Below are 9,793 nucleotides of genomic sequence, written 5' to 3'. Positions count from 1 at the left end.
CATTGAGAATGATGTTTGCTGTTGGTTTGTCATATATGGCCTTTATTATGTTGAGGTAGTTTCCCTTATGCCCACTTTCTGGAGAGTTTTTATCATAAATGAGTGTTGAAATTTGTCAAAAGCTTTTTCTGCATCTACTGAGAGGATCATATGGTTTTTCTTCTTCAATTTGTTAATATGGTGTATAACATTGATTGATTTAATCAGATTGTTCTTATGCTATCAAGTTGTATGAGTAGTTCTGTATGTAGATTTTGATGGTGGTTACATAAATTTGTATATGGTATTAAAATTGCATAGAAGTATACACACACAGACAAGCAAATGAGTGTATGTAAAAATTAGTGAAAACTGAATAAGGTATATAGTCTAATTAGCAGTTGTATTATTCAGGATTCTCTAGAGAAACCTAACCAAAATTACAATTTGATATAAGGTATTTGTTCATGCAATTATAAAGGCTGAGAAGTTCCATGAGATGCCATCTGGAAGCTGAAGACCCAGGAAAGCCAGTGGTGTAGTTTAAAGACCTGAGAAATAGGCTTTTGCTCTGTGTGAGATAGAAAATCTTTGATGGATACTTTTTACTGACCCCCTAAAATTTCACACCTGTTACCTGCCAGACCAGTGCCAAGTGTTTTCTGGTATCATATCCTTTGGTTCCATTATTTACCACATTTAACAAATTAAGAAACTAAGGCATAGGGAGGTTACAAAAATTACCCAAGGTCATATAATCAGTAAATTGCAAATTTCTGCTGCAAATCTAGTTCTGCTAACCTCAAAGCTCACTCTCTGAACTACTCTGCTCTCCTTCTGGAACATAATCTGATTTAGGAAGTGGAAGGAAATAAGGCTGTAGAGGTAGGCAGTCCTCAGATTGTCAAAGATTTTGTATGACATATATAGTAGATGTTTCTGTATTGTATCTGTCTGGTTTCCCCTCCCTTCCTGCTCAGGCTACCCATTATTGTACTTTCTCCCAGGGCTGGGATGGGCACCTGATCTGTACCTGGCCTGTCAGAGTGACTCATTCATTCCTTCAGCTGCAGTGATTGAGCCAAGGATGAACATGTGATCCCAGCCAGGCCATACCAGAGGCTTTCATTTGGGAATTCTTACTGAAATTAAAGACGAGAATTTCTCTCTGAGTCTTGGTGATGTAAGTATGTAATGAGGAAATACCATCAATCATCTTTCTTTCCACGTAGGGAAATGAGTCTACAATGGGAAAAAAATAATTTGGCATAGCACTCTTCATTGTCAGTCCACTCAGGAATGCTTTGCCCTGTAACCCAGAGCAGGGGTGGAAAGAGGGAATAAACGTTCTTTTTGCAGATTTACATCAGGAGTGTTACTATTAGCTCCCTCAACATAAAGTCAAATATTTGTAAGTGGGCAGCATCTCTCTATCAGCAATAAGTTTCCTAAAGAAAATTAATCTTGTTGATGCTAGGCTGGACCTCCATCTGGACTAAAGACCTCCATCCACTGTTCTTCCCCTCTTCCTGAACTCACCCCATAAAATCAGCAAACATTAAGATCCTTCTCTTTACAAAGTCATCAGAAACTGGACAGAAGAGATGCCTGAGGCTGTAATTTGTAAGAATTGGAATAGTAGACTGATCCACAACGTGTAGACAGTGCTAGTCACACCTCTGTTCAAAGCTTCGAGAGAATTTTCACTACATTTTGGATAAATCCAGTCATCACCATGGCCTGCAAGGCCCTAGATGACTGAGCATATGGCTTCTTTTCTGGCCTTGTCTTCTACTGGTTTCCTTCTTGCTTGTCTGCTCCAACAACCTGGGCTCCATGCTGTTCCTCAAATACTCCAAGCACTCCTACTTCACAAGGCTTGCAGGCTCTTTTTCCTCTTTCTGAAACACCTTTGTCTTGATACCCACATGGCTCTTTTTACTTCTTTCAAGTCTCTGTTCAGATTTCACCAAATCATTGAAGCTTTTATTGCCCTCCCTAAATAAAGCAACCTACCTGAACTTATGTGCTGTTTTCTTTATAGTACTTATCACTACCTATTTATTTGTTAATTGTCTGTCTCTCTCCACTGTAATATAAGCTCCATGAAAGCAAGAACTCTGTTGCTTTGGCCATAGCAGATTCCCTGCACCATCTACTGAGTGCTCAAAAACTATTCTTTGGGGAATTCCCTAGTGGTTCAGTGGTTAGGGCTCCACGCTTCCACTGGAGGGGGCACGGGTTCAATCACTGATCGGGGAGCTAAGATCCTGCATGATGCAAGGCCAAAAAATAAAATTTAAAAAACCCCAAAAAACAAAAAAAACAGCTGTTCTTTGAATGAATGTAATTGTGACCTTCAATGTGGCATTGTGTTAATAATCGATTTGTAATTATTGCTGAATTCTTCAAAGTTCCTTGAGTTTATTAAATTTTATGTTAACATCACTAAACATTTTCCTTTTCTAAAATTGTTCATGTGTGCACACACACACACAAGTGTAAGAACTGCTGAGTTGGTAGAGAGGTAAATGTAGTTAAGATCACTTTGGTGATTAAGTGAAGGAAAGAAGGGAGGTAAAACTGTAAACAGACTATTATAATTCAGGCTTTGAATGATGAAAGATTGAATTAGGCAAGTGGAAATGGATAAAGGTGCCTATTTTAAAATTTTAGGTAGTAATATCAGCAGAACCTGGGAAGTGTCTGTCAGGAGTGAGTTAAAGGAAGAGTCAAGGATGACTCCATATTTCTGGGTTAGGGTGAATGATTGACGATAATGCTACCAACTGAGAGAGAATACAAGGGGGGGTGATGTGGAGGTGGGGATAATCACAAAGGTAGTTTTGGCAAGACTGACTTGAGGTAAAGAAGACATGCAAGAAAATATGGCCAGCAGACATATGAGGCTGAAGGTCGAAGGCATGGTCTGCAGATTTAGATTTTAGTGTCATGTCCAACAGTTCCAGCCTGTCAACATGCCCCCAAATGAAATCATCACCATTCCTTCAAAATTGCTTCTGTTCATCCTTCTGTATTACCTCTAGGGTGATATATTCAGGTTTCACCATCTGATGAATGGAAAGATATGCGAAGTAACATTTTTAAATTAAGTATAATTTTTACTGAAATTATAAATGTACAAAGTTTGAGTATCAAATAAGAAGTCTCATAGTGAGAAAAGCTGTCTTCCTTTCTGAGCCATTACTATTCCACAGAAACAACCTCTTTAAGCTCTTGGATTTTTCTTTTAGGATTAATCTTATTTCTAGATATTATCCTTATATTATTTCTTGGTTTATCAGTTTTATATATTTTCTATTAATCTCCTATAATGCAAATGAGTTTTTTACTCTCTTACTCTCTGTTCATCTCCTCTTCCATCATTGTCACAAGTTTTGGTCATATCCACAGTGCTTACATTATTGGGACTGTACAAAAAGCCTTCAAACCAAGCAATGTACTGAAATCTTGATTACCTTTCCTTATTTGGCCCAAATTTAACTTTTCTTTCCATCAAATTTACTTAGCTTTTTCATTTGCTTAGGTTTTCTTTTTTTTCTTAACATCAATGCTTCATTTTTGCAAATATTCCATCATGTCTGTTAAATTGTTATGAGTATTATTTTCCAAAATCTTAAACATGTCAGATAATCTCTCAATTCCATATTTTTTCTAGATACCCAGACTTCAACCCCTTTGTCCTCTTATTTCAATGTAACCAGTTGCTTCTGGGCCTGCTGAGTGTCTCATCCTGGTTCTTTAAGCTTATCCATCCATGTAGAACAGAATTTTAATCATTTTATTATATTGGATACCTTGTTTAACAAGACCCATTATTTTCCCCTTTCTTGTTTTACATTCTTATTTTACTGTAGCATCTTCTAATAGCTTCCTGTGAACAAATACTTAAGAGGTCCTTTTTTTTTTTCGTGTTTGTTCTTTTTTTAGTCCTTGACTGTCCGAAAAAAAGCCTTATTTTAGCCTCACATTTGACTGCATACGTGGTTACCTATAGAATTTCATCTTGAAAATAATCTGCCCTCAGAATTTAAAGGTATGTTTCCACTGGTTCCTGGTGTCTAGTGCTGCTCCTGAGAAGTCCAATGCCACCTAACTTTCTTTCTTTTAACTGTAACTTACTTTGCATCCTTTATCTGACTTGATTTTAGTGTCATGTTTTTGTTTGTTTGTTTTTTTTTTTTTTTTTTTTTTTTTTGCGTTATGCGGGCCTCTCACTGTTGTGGCCTCTCCCGTTGCGGAGCACAGGCTCCGGATGCGCAGGCTCAGCGGCCATGGCTCACGGGCCCAGCCGCTCCGCGGCATGTGGGATCTTCCCAGACCGGGGCACGAACCCGTGTCCCCTGCATCGGCAGGCGGACTCTCAACCACTGCGCCACCAGGGAAGCCCTAGTGTCATGTTTTTGGAAAAACACACTAAATGTTCTGAAATTTCATGACATTATGGTTCAGGTCTGTTTTCATTTTCTAGGCCTGTACTCACTAACCTCTTTCCACTATAGCACATTTTATTATAATTTAAACAAAATTCCCCTATACATTTGTTGTTTTATCTTTCTAAACATCCTGTGTATTAGAAGTTGGCCCTGCTGTATTTCTCTAATCCTTTTATCTTTTCTTCCCCATTTCCCTCACATATCTTTTATTCTACTTTCCAGAAGATTGTCTTGAGTTTTCTTTTTTTTAAATTTTTTAAAATTTATTTTATTTAATATATTTTTATTTTTGGCTGCATTGGGTCTTTGTTGCCGTGCTTGGGCTTTTCTCTAGTTGTGGTGAGTGGGGGCTACTCTTCGTTGCGGTGTGCAGACTTCTCAATGCCATGGCTTCTCTTGTTGTGGAGCACAGGCTCTAGGCACACGGGCTTCAGTAGCTGTGGCTCATGGGCTCAGTAGTTGTGGCTCATGGGCTCTAGAGTGCAGGCTCAGTAGTTGTGGTGCATGGGCTTATTTGCTCCGCAGCATGTGGGATCTTCCCATACCAGGGCTCGAACCCATGTCCCCTGAATTGGGAGGCAGATTCTTAACCACTGCGCCACCAGGGAAGCCCTGTCTTGAGTTTCTACACATACTGAATTCTTTACTTTTAGCATCATATGTTTAGTTATGTGTAGCTTCTTCTTTATTTAATGATTGGCTCATTTTCATAGCATTGTCTTTTGCTTTAAGAATGTCACAGTTTTTCCTCTGAACATATTAAGGTAGGGGTTGTGCTAAGTGAGGGACGAGTTGAGTAGTAGCTTGGCTACAGAGGGTGGGTGCATGTTAGCAAATCTACCTAATCTGTGCCTCTTGCCTTCCCTGCTGCCTCTCAGTTATCAGCCCCTCAAGGAGTTTTCACTTGTACTCTACTTTTACAAATGTGAACTCCTCATGTACTGAAGACCTAACTGTGAAACACAAAACTATACAATTAGTAGAATATTATGTAGTCCTTAGAGTGAAGAAGTTTTCAACAAGGTTTAAAATCACAAATAACAAGGAATTCATAGTTTTGACTTCATAAAAAAGCAAAATTTCTGTTCAAGTTAAGATAATATTGTGATGTTCTTATATACCAAAATATTAGGAATAGTTGTCTCTGGATGGTGAGAACGTATCCTAGGGAAGAAAGAAAACTCCAAAGAAGATAGATTGACTGAAATAAAATAGAGGAATAAGGAATTAGGTCCACAAGAGGTATGAGTTAAGGTGGGAGATAACAGTTGGTACAGAAGTGAATGGAAATAAGTTAAGTGTTATGAGCTAGTACAGTGCTAAATGGTGATAAAGTTTGCCTTGGAAATGGGTGGATGGTGGCTGAAATGGAGTAGTGCTGAAAATTATGGGCCATTGAATAGATTAGCTACACAATCCCTGTAATCTTTTAAAAGGTGGGCAGAATTGTGGGGAAGTTCAAGAGTCTGAGCCATTATCAAAACCCTCAATGTCTGATTAAGGATTGTCCAAGGATATTACAGACTAGGGAACTGGTAGACCACACCTCTAGAATTTGCTACTTTATTCAAAGATATATTCCGTCATACTCTCACCTGAATCTAAAACTGGTTATTCTTAAATGGCAGCTCTTAGGATCAACAAAAGAGGAGTCATTTTTTTAACAAAGGATCATTATGTTGTGTTTAATCCAACTATATCTCTCTTCTGTTTAGCTTCATCTGTGTAGTAGACATTTTATATAGTGTTATAATCTCCACTTTCTTACTAAACTGAATGTTCTTTAATATTTCAACCTCTTAATTTGTGTGCATACCTAATTGTATCAGTGAATTCAGGGTAAAGGAAGATGAAAAGGTGGGGAGAGACTCTGACATATGACAAGCAACCTTTTAAGTCTAAGAAATGTTACACGTCCCCTACTGATGTACAGAGTCTTTCCATTGTTTATATTCCAACTGATTGTCTTGTCTACCTTAGGTCTGCCTAACTCACTTCCTGGTTTGCTAAAGGTTACTTGGATGCCAAGAAAACACTGGCAAGATTAGTCAGGTTCATTTGGAGGAAGTTACTTAACTCTTGGAAGTTCCCTGGTGGTCCAGTGTTTAGGAATCAGCACTTTCAGTGCTGTGGCCTGGGTCCCTGGTTGGTGAGCTAAGATCCTGCAAGTTGTGCAGTGCAGCCAAACCCCCCCCCAAAAAAAAACTAAAATAAACCCCTCATTTTATTTATGTTCCTTTATAAACATTTCCACTCCTACCCTTTACCTAAACCATCCATACTCGCCTCCCTCAGCCCACACCCCCCGAAAAACCCCACCAAAGTAATAATGAAACAGATTTGTTTTCTAGTTCTCCATGGGTGGTGCAATGTATATGATCGTTGTCCATAATTGGTATAGACTTTAGGACTGTTTTTTTCCTCTTATGACATGCAGTAAAAGTAATCCTGCTAGTATACACCTCCCTTCATTCAATCCTGAAGTCTTCCGTCCCCATAGTACTTTAACATTCACTCAATATTAACTAGGATTCTCCCTAATGGGGTCCGGGAACACATACAGTTTAAGTAGTAGCAGTTGCTTTAAACTAAGGAAACATCCTGGAGAGACCATCTGATACATGAACTCTTTCAATTCCACTGACTTCTAGTCCCCATCACGAAAATGCAGACTGGTTTCTATATGTATTTTTCCCCTCATTCTTTTTTTTTTTTTTTTTTTTCGTACGTGGGCCTCTCACTGTTGTGGCCTGTCCCGTTGCAGAGCATAGGCTCTGGACGCGCAGGCTCAGCAGCCATGGCTCACGGGCCCAGCCGCTCCGCGGTATGTGGGATCTTCCCGTACCGAGGCATGAACCCGTGTCCCCTGAATCGGCAGGCGGACTCTCAAACACTGCGCCACCAGGGAAGTCCTCCTGGTTTCTATATGTAATACACACCCCCACACACACGTACACATATTTAAAAAAAAAATTTTTTTAGCTTCTGTAACTTACAAATTTAATAGTCTGCTGGTATTCCTTCCATATTGTAACTATATTTTTCTCTGTGATAAACTGTGAGCTTGAGTTGCTTAATAGTTCACAGATTCAGGAACATTTACATATATTAACCTGGTGCTATGAGAATATAATTCCCCAGTGGAACAGAGTTCTGTTTTATTATAAAACTGTGTCAACGGTGCTGCAGGCACAATTTTTTTTAAATTTAAATTTGTAATTCAATTGAGGAACACAGTTGTCAAGAATTTTAACAATTAAATAGCTCTGAATCATAGGGTGCAGGCACATTTTTGTTTGTTGGGTCACCTCTTTCTAAACTACAAAAAGAGCACACCCTTTTGGTTAACATATTCTCTTCAGTAATTTAGAAGCATCAACTAGGTCACAAGTTTCTTTCACATTTTGCCATATTTTATGAGATTTCTAGGCCCTTGTTGTCCTCTTCCTGAAGTAATTTCTGCAGGTAGTGAATATCAAACAGTAAGTATGAATTTCATAACAGTATTTTATAGATTATTAGATGTACATTTTATATTTGCATTTAATATACCAGAAATTAGTATTTTATGGTTGATAGCATCTTAAAATTAACTGGCATTGTAGGAGATGTAGATAAATCTACTAGTTCTGTCTCTCTGGAGAACCCTGACTAATACAAGAAGGGTACAAATTTGACTCACAAAACCCTGGATTACTTTATTGTTGTTATGTTACTTGTTGCTTTATAAGCATAAAGCATTGGTAAATTTTGGCATACATCATAGGCATATTTATTTCTTAAAGATTTGTATGTTACAGAAAGTCCATATCTCATTACAATTCAGAATCCCATTCTGGTTTGACTCCTTGTGAAACCATGCACCTTGGGTTGGGACTTGAACCCATGTGGTGGGACTCAAACCTGGCCAAAACCCACTGTCTTCCAACTGAGATCACACAGCTGGTTTCAGGACTTAATGAAGCTCAGCTTCTTGATATCTCATCCCAGATTCAGTGAGAGACAAAGTGATAGGTAAGCAGTGGATTTATTTAGAGAGGAACACACTCCCCAGACGGAGTGTGGGCCATCTTAGGAGGTGAGAAAGGCACCAGGGCATGGGGTTGTTTGTTTTTACAGGGGTGGGTAATTTCATAGGCTAATGAGTGGGAGGAGTATTCAAGCTATTTTGGGAAGGGGCAGGGATTTCCAGGAATTGGGTCACCGCCCAGTTTTTGATCCTTATGGTTGGCCTTGGAACTGTCATGGTGTCTGTGTCATTTAGCTTGCTGATGTGTTTTAGTGAGTGTGTACTGAGGCTCAAGGTTTAGTGGAAGTCGACTTGTCTGCCATCTTGGACCCATTTGGTTCTAATCAGTTTATGTCATGTCCTTGGGCTATGTCATTCTTTCAAAGGTTGTGCCCTGCCCCCTTCCCTCCTGTTTCACTTTCCCATTTAATTGAGAAAGACATCAACCTGCTCCTAATTTAGAAATGTTTATTCTTGGAGTTCTGTCTATTTACCTGGGCTGTACAACTTTACTTCTGGATCAAATTGCTTTAACAGAAATATATTTTAGTATTATGTGGATGATTTTCACTCAGAATTTTTCTAGGCAACAGTCATTTTTGGACAATCTCTTTGTCTTTTGTCAATTATTTTACAGGCCATCACAAATTAGGTTGTTCAAAACCACTTAATAGTAAATCAACTATACGTCAATAAAAATAAATAAATAAATAATTTTAAATGGGGAAAAAAAAAACCATCCCAAAACACTTAATAAAAAACACACTGAAAAAATCCTGTCAAAGAGTAGAGTTAGCTCAATTTTTGTTTTATTTTCTTTTGTCTTTCTTTTCTTGGTTTCTTCTTTAGACTTGCATTATTTCATTTTCATTTGCTAATTATTTTGGAAAAAATTACATTATTCCTAATTATTATAGTCAATATCAAATTATCTTTGGGAATATGTTGAGTTTAAATCAATGACTATAAAAATTCCATATAAAGTATGTGTAAATCTATATTACACCATGTATATTAAAACTTCTATATTAGGACAAAACAAAGTCAAACAACTTTTTTTAATAAAAATTAAATTATATGAATATTTATGAATAAAACAGTTAACACTTGATTCCTCCAACAAACTTAAAATTGCCTAAAGCTATGTGTCCTTTTTTCACTTTTTCTTTAATCATTTTTATGTATGGTTATAACTCTTAAGTCAGGAATATTTGACATGACTTTTATATTTATTCTTATGAATATGATTTTATAATTAGAGATTTTATAATTTTGTGTGTGAAATTGTATTCCTTTTCTCATTTTCATTGAGAAAATAGACATTATAAAATTAACAATATCTCACCCA

This window comes from Mesoplodon densirostris, chromosome 2 (assembly GCF_025265405.1).
Source record: "Mesoplodon densirostris isolate mMesDen1 chromosome 2, mMesDen1 primary haplotype, whole genome shotgun sequence".
NCBI lineage: Eukaryota > Metazoa > Chordata > Mammalia > Artiodactyla > Ziphiidae > Mesoplodon > Mesoplodon densirostris.
Note: the sequence above shows the minus strand (reverse complement) of the source record.